At 46.7% G+C, this 7,954-nt stretch overlaps 2 non-coding genes across 2 annotated transcripts; both read right to left on the bottom strand.

Annotated features, from left to right (window-relative positions):
• Positions 1–2,410: 2,410 nt before the first annotated feature.
• trnak-cuu (transfer RNA lysine (anticodon CUU)) lies at positions 2,411–2,483 on the bottom strand. Its single transcript has one exon. It is a non-coding gene; the product is annotated as a tRNA-Lys (tRNA).
• Positions 2,484–4,932: 2,449 nt separating this feature from the next.
• Positions 4,933–5,005, bottom strand: trnar-ucu (transfer RNA arginine (anticodon UCU)). Its single transcript has one exon. It is a non-coding gene; the product is annotated as a tRNA-Arg (tRNA).
• Between the last annotated feature and the right edge of the window lie 2,949 nt (positions 5,006–7,954).

The following is a 7,954-nucleotide window of genomic DNA, read 5'->3' as shown; positions in this document are numbered from 1 at the left end:
GATTGGGCAACTCCTTGGAACATTTATCAATTTTCTCTGGGTCTGCCGGATCATGAACTAAATATTCTGTATACACCCTGTTCTTCGTTGTTTTGATTCCGTCCTCATCCGCGGTCTCTTCTGATTTGACTAAAACTCGTCTTTTTTTAAAAGGGGCAAAGCGCACTCCTAATTCTTCATCCTCCGACCCTGTATCGTCAGAGGATTCAGAATCCGTATCTATTCCTCGGTCGTGTCTTCGGGTTTGCACTTTTAATTTATCCAAACATGGGTACCCTGGGAATTGACTGATACATTTTCCTTTTCCTATTACTGTCTCTTGACCGAATGATTTTTTACATTCTTTAATTTCACCTTTAAGGTCTTTAACTTCCACTTCCGACTTTTCAAGTTCAAGTTTTTTCTGTCGCAGCTGTTCACAAACAGCTTGCAATTGGTCCTTTGTACTGGTCAGGTCCCCATCATGTTGGGAACGCGTTATAAGTGCATTCCGCTGTCGGATCTGTCCCATAACGGTTAGGGACCATCGGATTCGCTCTTTATTTTTCATACGAGTCGTTTTTCCCCAGACCCTTTTGATCTCGTCCAAGGACCATTGTCCTTTGGAGATTCCATACTTTTGTTCGATCTTAATACAGGTTTTAGATAAGTCGAATTGTTGCTCTGTGTATTCTTTCAACTATTGAAGGATTTAATCGATCGAAACCTCAGATGGTGCCTGCCCACCTTTCACAGTTGTAGGCAATTCTTTGCTCTTATCTCCTGCTGCCATAATACTGATTTCTTTACTGGGGTCTCGAGTCGTAGGCTTTCCAGCCGATCAGTGGGTCGGTGATTAATTAACTAACACACCGCCGATGTTGGACGTCTATGGGAGCTCGAGCCGACTACCAACCGGAGGGTTCGCAAACCGGAGGCTTCCGGAATCGTGTAGAAGGAGAGGCGAATTTAGACTTTTGACCGAGGATTTTTATAAAGAGGAGTCCTTACCTCAGTATGTAGGTCCGATGTCCAAAATTCAGTTTCTTCCCTCAGCGATCGTGTTCGTGACGCCAAAATTGTTAGATCTCTTAATTTTCAATGAAATGCGAACTCCGGTTGTAGTTTTAACATAACTTTTATTCTGGCAGCAGCAACAAGCTCTTGGCTTTAAGCCAGGCCTTTGTCCTTCTGAGACCACATGGGCAAAATGGCTGTTCTTATACCTGGCTCAGTTTACAGAAAAGAACACGCCTTCTTTGACCTTATTGGCTCAATTGATAGTCTGTTAACCTTTAATTGGCTCGCTACCAAAGGTCCTAAAATGTCAAGTTGATTGATGACTTAATGCAACATGCTCCCACTCACGTAGCATCTCTGACTTGAGGTCTGTGAATTCTCACAGCCTGTCTGAATGCAGGCTGTTTGAATTCTCTATCAGAGTCCCAGGAACGACCGCAGCTCCTTCACATTCTGTGGTCTCGGCGCGTTCTTGATGACCTCCATCCTGGCGTTGGTGGGTCTGATGCTGTCTGCCGCAATTCTTCTTCCCAAGAACTCGACCTCCTGCACCAGAAAAACACACTTCGAGCATTTTAACTTGAGCCCAACGCGATCCAACTGACTAAGAACCTCGTCCAGATTCTTCAAGTGCTCAGTGATATCCCAACCTGAAACCAGTATGTTGTCCTGGAAAACCATGGTACCGCCCGGGCCTTGTGGTGGATGGGTCGCATACCGGGAACCAAATGGATCTGCATTTTCGCCTCCGAGAAGCTTCCAATCCCTGGCTCGAACAACGATGGGAACTTGCTCAGAACCTGGGCACATGAGGCGTCGTTGACGGACGAAAGCGTACGTTCGTCTTCCCAGTTCCAGCGGATCTTTCCCAGCCAGTTTCTGCCAAACAACATGGGGCCATCCCCTGGCACAATCCACAGCGGGAGTTCATGTACTGCTCCGTCATAGGAGACTTTAATTTCTGCACTGCCAATTACAGGGATTAATTCCTTGGTGTAAGTCATTATAGTTTGGTGTGAATGGCGCTGAGCTTGGGCCTGTGTGCCTTTTTGCCCCACAGCCTGTCGAAGGTCTTTTTACTCATTATGGACTGATTTGCACACATGTCCAGTTCCATGGATACTGGAATACCGTTCAGTTCAACTTTCAACATTATTGTTGGACATTTCGTGCTGATTGTGTGTACCCTGAACACTTCTGCCTCCTCGGTCCGAGTTTCCAATTCAGCCTGATCCACAGTGGATTGATAATCCTCTGCAATGTGGTGGTTTGCAGGGTTTGCAGCTCGCCTGCACATTCGTTGGAGGTGTCCGATTGTTCTGCAATCGTTACACACATAGTGCTTGAGTCGGCATTGATGGGGCCGATGATTACCTCCACAAAGTCGTATTGTCGATCTTTAAAAATTCATCACCCCAGGTGGGATTCAAACCTACAATCCCTGGCTTAAGAGGCCAGTGCCTTATCCATTAGGCCACTGGGGCTGAATGCATGAAGTGACCCACCTGAGGGTAATTGACCACTCTGAAATGTGACATCTGCCTCACATTTTCAGAGTGTGAGAAAGTTGAGCACAGATGGAAGCTATTTTCTCCCATCATATCTGCCACTGCTCGCACCATGGCAGAGCTATCTACAACAACAACTTGCATTTATATAGCGCCTGTAATATAATAAAACCTTCCAAGGTGCTTCACAGGATCATTATCAAACAAAATCTCACACCGAGCCACATGAGGTACCAGGACAGGTGTCCTAAACCTTGGTCACTGAAGTAGGTTTCGAGGGAGCATCTTCAAGGAGGAGAGAAAGGTAGCGAGGCGAAGATGTTTATGGAGATACCGTGCCCAGTGCCTATCCCCCGACCCCGATTGCTCTTTGTTTTCATCGGTGAGTCCTGGAACTTTGCTCAAATTTGACTTCACAATTCCTGGATTTCTCTGACATTCATACTATGCTATTCCACTGGACTGCACTGTAAGACTCAGTCAGCTGCTGTGACTCTGATCTTCTATTCAGTTGCTCTTTGAAAGGAATTTTGAGTAGTTTACAATCCATTCCCCATCGCTACTGTTACCTGCTGAGTCTATGACTGTCCTTCTGGTTTATTTTGCTACTGTGTGGGTCCTGGCCAGAAATTCCCTCTCCTGGTCTAAAGTCCACTTCTGGATCTTATGCTGGCCTCTAACTTCACCCTCACTTTCTGCCACAGAACATTTCTCCACATTTTCCAAGAAATGCCTCCAGTATACCTGTCGGTTACTCTGCCCTACCCACTTGTATCTATCCATGAGCTTATTTCGTGGAGAACCCCACTCACAACCACCCACCCAGTATTTGGACTTGTTAGAAAGGAAATTTAATTTGGAACTATCGACCAGAAAGTTTGAAATCCTAAAGTGCACATGGAAGGAACTACGAACTTTAATCGAACTTGGGATTTTTAAACGGTGAATGTTGGGTCTGCAAGAAAAGGGGTGGCCTCAATCTCTAAAGGGCCAGTTTGGACATTGGAGCTCATCAAATTGTCTGTGAACTGTTTACTCTTGAATCATGTCCCTAGAAGACATTTACATTTTCACAATCGCCCACAGAAGAAACATTATCCACCCCACCCAGAGGACCCAAATGCCACATACATATTCCAACACCTTTTCAACAGGCATAGAAATATTTGGCTCAGGCCAGACTTCCAAAAGCAAAAAAAACAGTGCTATCACAATGGACAAGAGCTCATCAACTCAGAAAAGACTATCAACGCCAGATTAAAACTACTTAATCAGTTTCAGTTAACTGGGCTGCAAAACTTAAACAAAGAACCAAGGTTGATTGGGGCACAGATAAGGAAGCCTCTCAAAGTATAATCGAGTCTATCATACCAAGAGGGCTATCTCTATTCTGACCATCACAGAAAGAACTTTTCTTACCAAGCACTTCGGAACAACAAGATCGAGAGCACACGGCAAGAAAAGCAGGAAGAATCATTGCGACGTCGGAGAAAAGAACTCGCCCAAACTGGCTTCAATATGTAGCAGAGGTCTTCTGCCACGTCCGGGTTACGACAAGGCAAACCGGCTGCAACCAAAGACCGCGAAACAGCACTAACTGTCAAAGGAAGGATTGGTGAACATTATCCCTATTGCCCTCGAGTCTAACTTAGCTAGAGAGTAAGTGGGAGGTGGGAGGTATTTCTGTTGTGTTTATTACCTGTAACAAAGTATTCACCATTGTTTAGAACCTTTTGTAAGATTTTACAGTTTTACTGGAGTGTATTTATGTTGTTTGCTTTCTTGAATAAAATCCGTATTTTCTTTGTACAAAACAGTTGTCTGCTGTACTTTATCACACCCTGATTAATAAATCCAGGCTCGAGAACCAGGGAGTGGGAGCGACTCGCAACCGCTCAGGGTTAGGAAAGGCAAACTGACCCCGCACACCACTCCCTACATATTGTGGGTGATTGCATTGACACTTCCGTATTGAAGGAAACTTGTCTCACAGTCCATGATGCTTTCCGTCATCAATCAAGCCAAAATACAGCACCTGCAAGAGTGCAGCACTCCCTCTGCACTGAAGGGTCAACTAGATTTTTGTGTTCAAGTGTCTGCAATGGGATTTCAACCCACAATCTTCTGACTGAGAAGCGAGAGTGTGATGCACTGAGCCATGGTTCTTTTCTCGATCAAAGCAGTTGGTTTTAGGGAGTGTCTCAAAGGAGGAGAGAGAGGTAGCAAGGCGGAGATGTTTATGGAGATACTGTGTCCACTACCCATCCCCCGACCTTGCCTGCCCTGTGACCATCAGTGAGCACTGGAACTTTGCACAAATTTGAAGTTGATGACACCTTGGTCCGAATGAAGCCTCCCTGCCTTGCTGAACCTGACATCACTTGCCCAACTGCAACTGCCGCATTGTCAATCTTTAAAAAGACATCACCCCAGGTGGGGCTCGAACCCACAATCCCTGGCTTAGAAGGCCAGTGCCTTATCCATTAGGCCACTGGGGCTGAATACATGAAATGACCCACCTGAGGGCAATTGGCCAGTGAAGTAGGTTTCGAGGCAGTATCTTTAAGGAGGAGAGAAAGGTAGCGAGGCGGAGATGTTTGTGGAGATACCGTGCCCAGTGCCTATCCCCCGACCCCGATTGCTCCTTGATTTCATGGGTGATCCCTGGAACTTTGCTCAAATTTGACTTCCCAATTCTTGGATTTCTCTGCCATTCATACTATGCTACTCCACTGGACTGCACTGTAAGACTCAGTCAGCTGCTGTGACTCTGATCTTCTATTCAGTTGCTCTTTGAAAGGAATTTTGTGTCGGTTACAGTCCATTCCTCATCGATACTGTTACCTGCTGAGTCTATGACTGTCCTACTGCTTTATTTTGCTGCTCTGTGGGTCCTGGCCAGAAATTCCCTCTCCTGGGTTAAAGTCCATTTCTGGATCTAAGGGTGGCCTCCAACTTAACTTTCGGCCACAGAACAATTCATCACATTTTCACAGAAATACCTTCAGTATACCTGTCGGTTACTCTGCCCTACCCACTTGTGTCTATCCATGGGCTTATTGTGGATGATTGTATTGACATTTTGGGCTTGAAGGATACTTGTCTCACAGTCCATGACACTTTCCGTCATCAATCAAACCAAAATACAGCACCTGCAACAGTGCCGCACTCCCTCTGCACTGAAGGGTCAACTAGATTTTTGTGTTCAAGTGTGTGTAATGGGATTTGAACCCACAATCTTCTGACTCAGAAGCGAGAGTGCTACCTATTATGTCTGTAATGTACTTATGATTGACTCCACGAGGCAATGTGTTGAACTCAAACTGTAGCGACCGTGGTCCTTTATTCCAAACTCCAGAGTGAGTCACAAGCATGGTGTGCAGTCTTTTATACTGGGCCCTGCCACCATGGCAGGAAACCCCCGGTGTCACCCTCTAGTGGTGCCAGCAGGTATATACACAGTGTAAACCTTATTGACAGTACATCAGGTAAACAAGTCTCCATCTTATGCAACCACTCAGTGACCACACAGAGAGTACCTCCATAGTCTGCATATACAGTATCACTCTCTCCCAAGTCCTTTGTGCTAATTACCTTTGCATTATGTGCTCTGGCTTAGTTCTCCCCAGACTTAAAGTTCTGACGGGTTTAGACAGGTTAGATGCAGGAAGAATGTTCCCAATGTTGGGGAAGTCCAGAACCAGGGGACACAGTCTAAGGATAAGGGGTAAGCCATTTAGGACCGAGATGAGGACAAACTTCTTCACCCAGAGAGTGGTGAACCTGTGGAATTCTCTACCACAGAAAGTTGTTGAGGCTAATTCACTAAATATATTCAAAAAGGAGTTAGGTGTTATCCTTACTACTCGGGGGATCAAGGGGTATGGTGCAAAAGCAGGAATGGGGTACTGAAGTTGCATGTTCAGCCATGAACTCATTGAATGGCAGTGCAGGCTCGAAGGGCCGAATGGCCTACTCCTGCACCTATTTTCTATGTTTCTATGTTTCTATAGCCCTTGCACCTTGGCTGTGCTTTGGCTTGGCTTTCTCCCTGTTAACCCCCAAGTCCTTTTGCCACAACGTTGGGTGGTGGTTACCAGTTTGGATAGTTCGATGATGCAGTGGAGGTTCCAGTGGGTTCTGGGTGTGATCCACATGTGTGTGTCCATGGCTACACACATCCTTCCCCCGCCCTGCCTCCCACAGCGAGATCATGCAGCTGGCCCGTTACATTAACTTACAGGATCGGACACAGTGCAAGTGCAAAGAAAGGAAGAATTAATTTTTTTTACAGTTTTTATCGTGACACCTTGGTTCAGTGACTTACATTCGTTACGTTTTACGGTCATGCACCAGGATTGTGGGGGTTGCATCCATGGTTCAGTCATGGTCAGTACTGAGGTAGCAGTACAGGTATGCGAGGACGCTAGTTCCAGAACAACCGGACGGAGTCCTAGTCATCTGATGGCGGCCCTGTGCCCCCTGCTAGCGGGGTGGGCTTGGTTCACTCAACTAGCCAGGACTTAGGGTCTTTGCTGTTGCCTGGTGGTGGGCAGAACCACAGATGTGTGTGGCCTCCCTGTCCTCCTTTGAGAGCTGCAGAGGTCTTCGAGCGATGTTGGCAACCTGGCTGTTCCAGGTCCCATTTGGGGAACTCGTTGGTTCTGACCTTTCTCTCCTGGACATGGCCGAGGTAGCGACTGGGTCTGGGGACTGCGCTGTCTCCACCCGGATGGTAGGTAACGGCGGCCGACTGCGTGTATTGGCGATGTTTTCGTTTCCGTGTCCGTGGCGAATAGTGCCATCGGGTTTCTGCAGCGTGGGTTAGACCTGGGGCAGGTTATCAGGATCAGTGCCTTCACCTTCCTGAGGTCGCTCGCTTGCTACTTTTGGGGACACTCTATTCCCGACATCTCGCAACAACATTTTGTTCTTTACATTAAGAATAGTACCAACAACTCGCAACGACATTTTGTTCGCAATCTTAATTAGTTCGTTGCATTGATTGCCATCCATACACTGTCTCTTTAAGTTCAGTTGGTTGCAGGTCTCCTTTCAGAGAACCCTGCTGGCTTGATTCTCGACAAATCTTTTGATAGACACCACAGAGATAACTTGTGCACCACGCCATTATGGATTGCACTTACATCCGCTACCAAGGACTGGGATCAGCTCCTTGGTGTAGGTGCGCAGTTTTCCTGAACGGAAACCAGCTTGGGTCGTTTTTCGACCATAGCCTCTCAATGGCATCCTAGCTCATCGCTGATTGGCTCGCTCCCGTGTCCACTTCCATGAAGACTGGAACGGTTATGTATTTAACCCTTGGCAAGCTATATCACACCACCACCAGAGGGCCTAACCGTTGGAGTCCCAAGGGATCCCAGCATCCCTTGGGAGCACAGTATATAAGCAGGCCACCCATGCAGTACCTGCACTCTGGAGTCTAA

The sequence above is a fragment of the Pristiophorus japonicus genome, chromosome 19 (assembly GCF_044704955.1).
Source record: "Pristiophorus japonicus isolate sPriJap1 chromosome 19, sPriJap1.hap1, whole genome shotgun sequence".
Classification (NCBI taxonomy): Eukaryota; Metazoa; Chordata; class Chondrichthyes; family Pristiophoridae; genus Pristiophorus; species Pristiophorus japonicus.
Note: the sequence above shows the minus strand (reverse complement) of the source record. Positions and strands in the feature narration are given on the sequence as shown.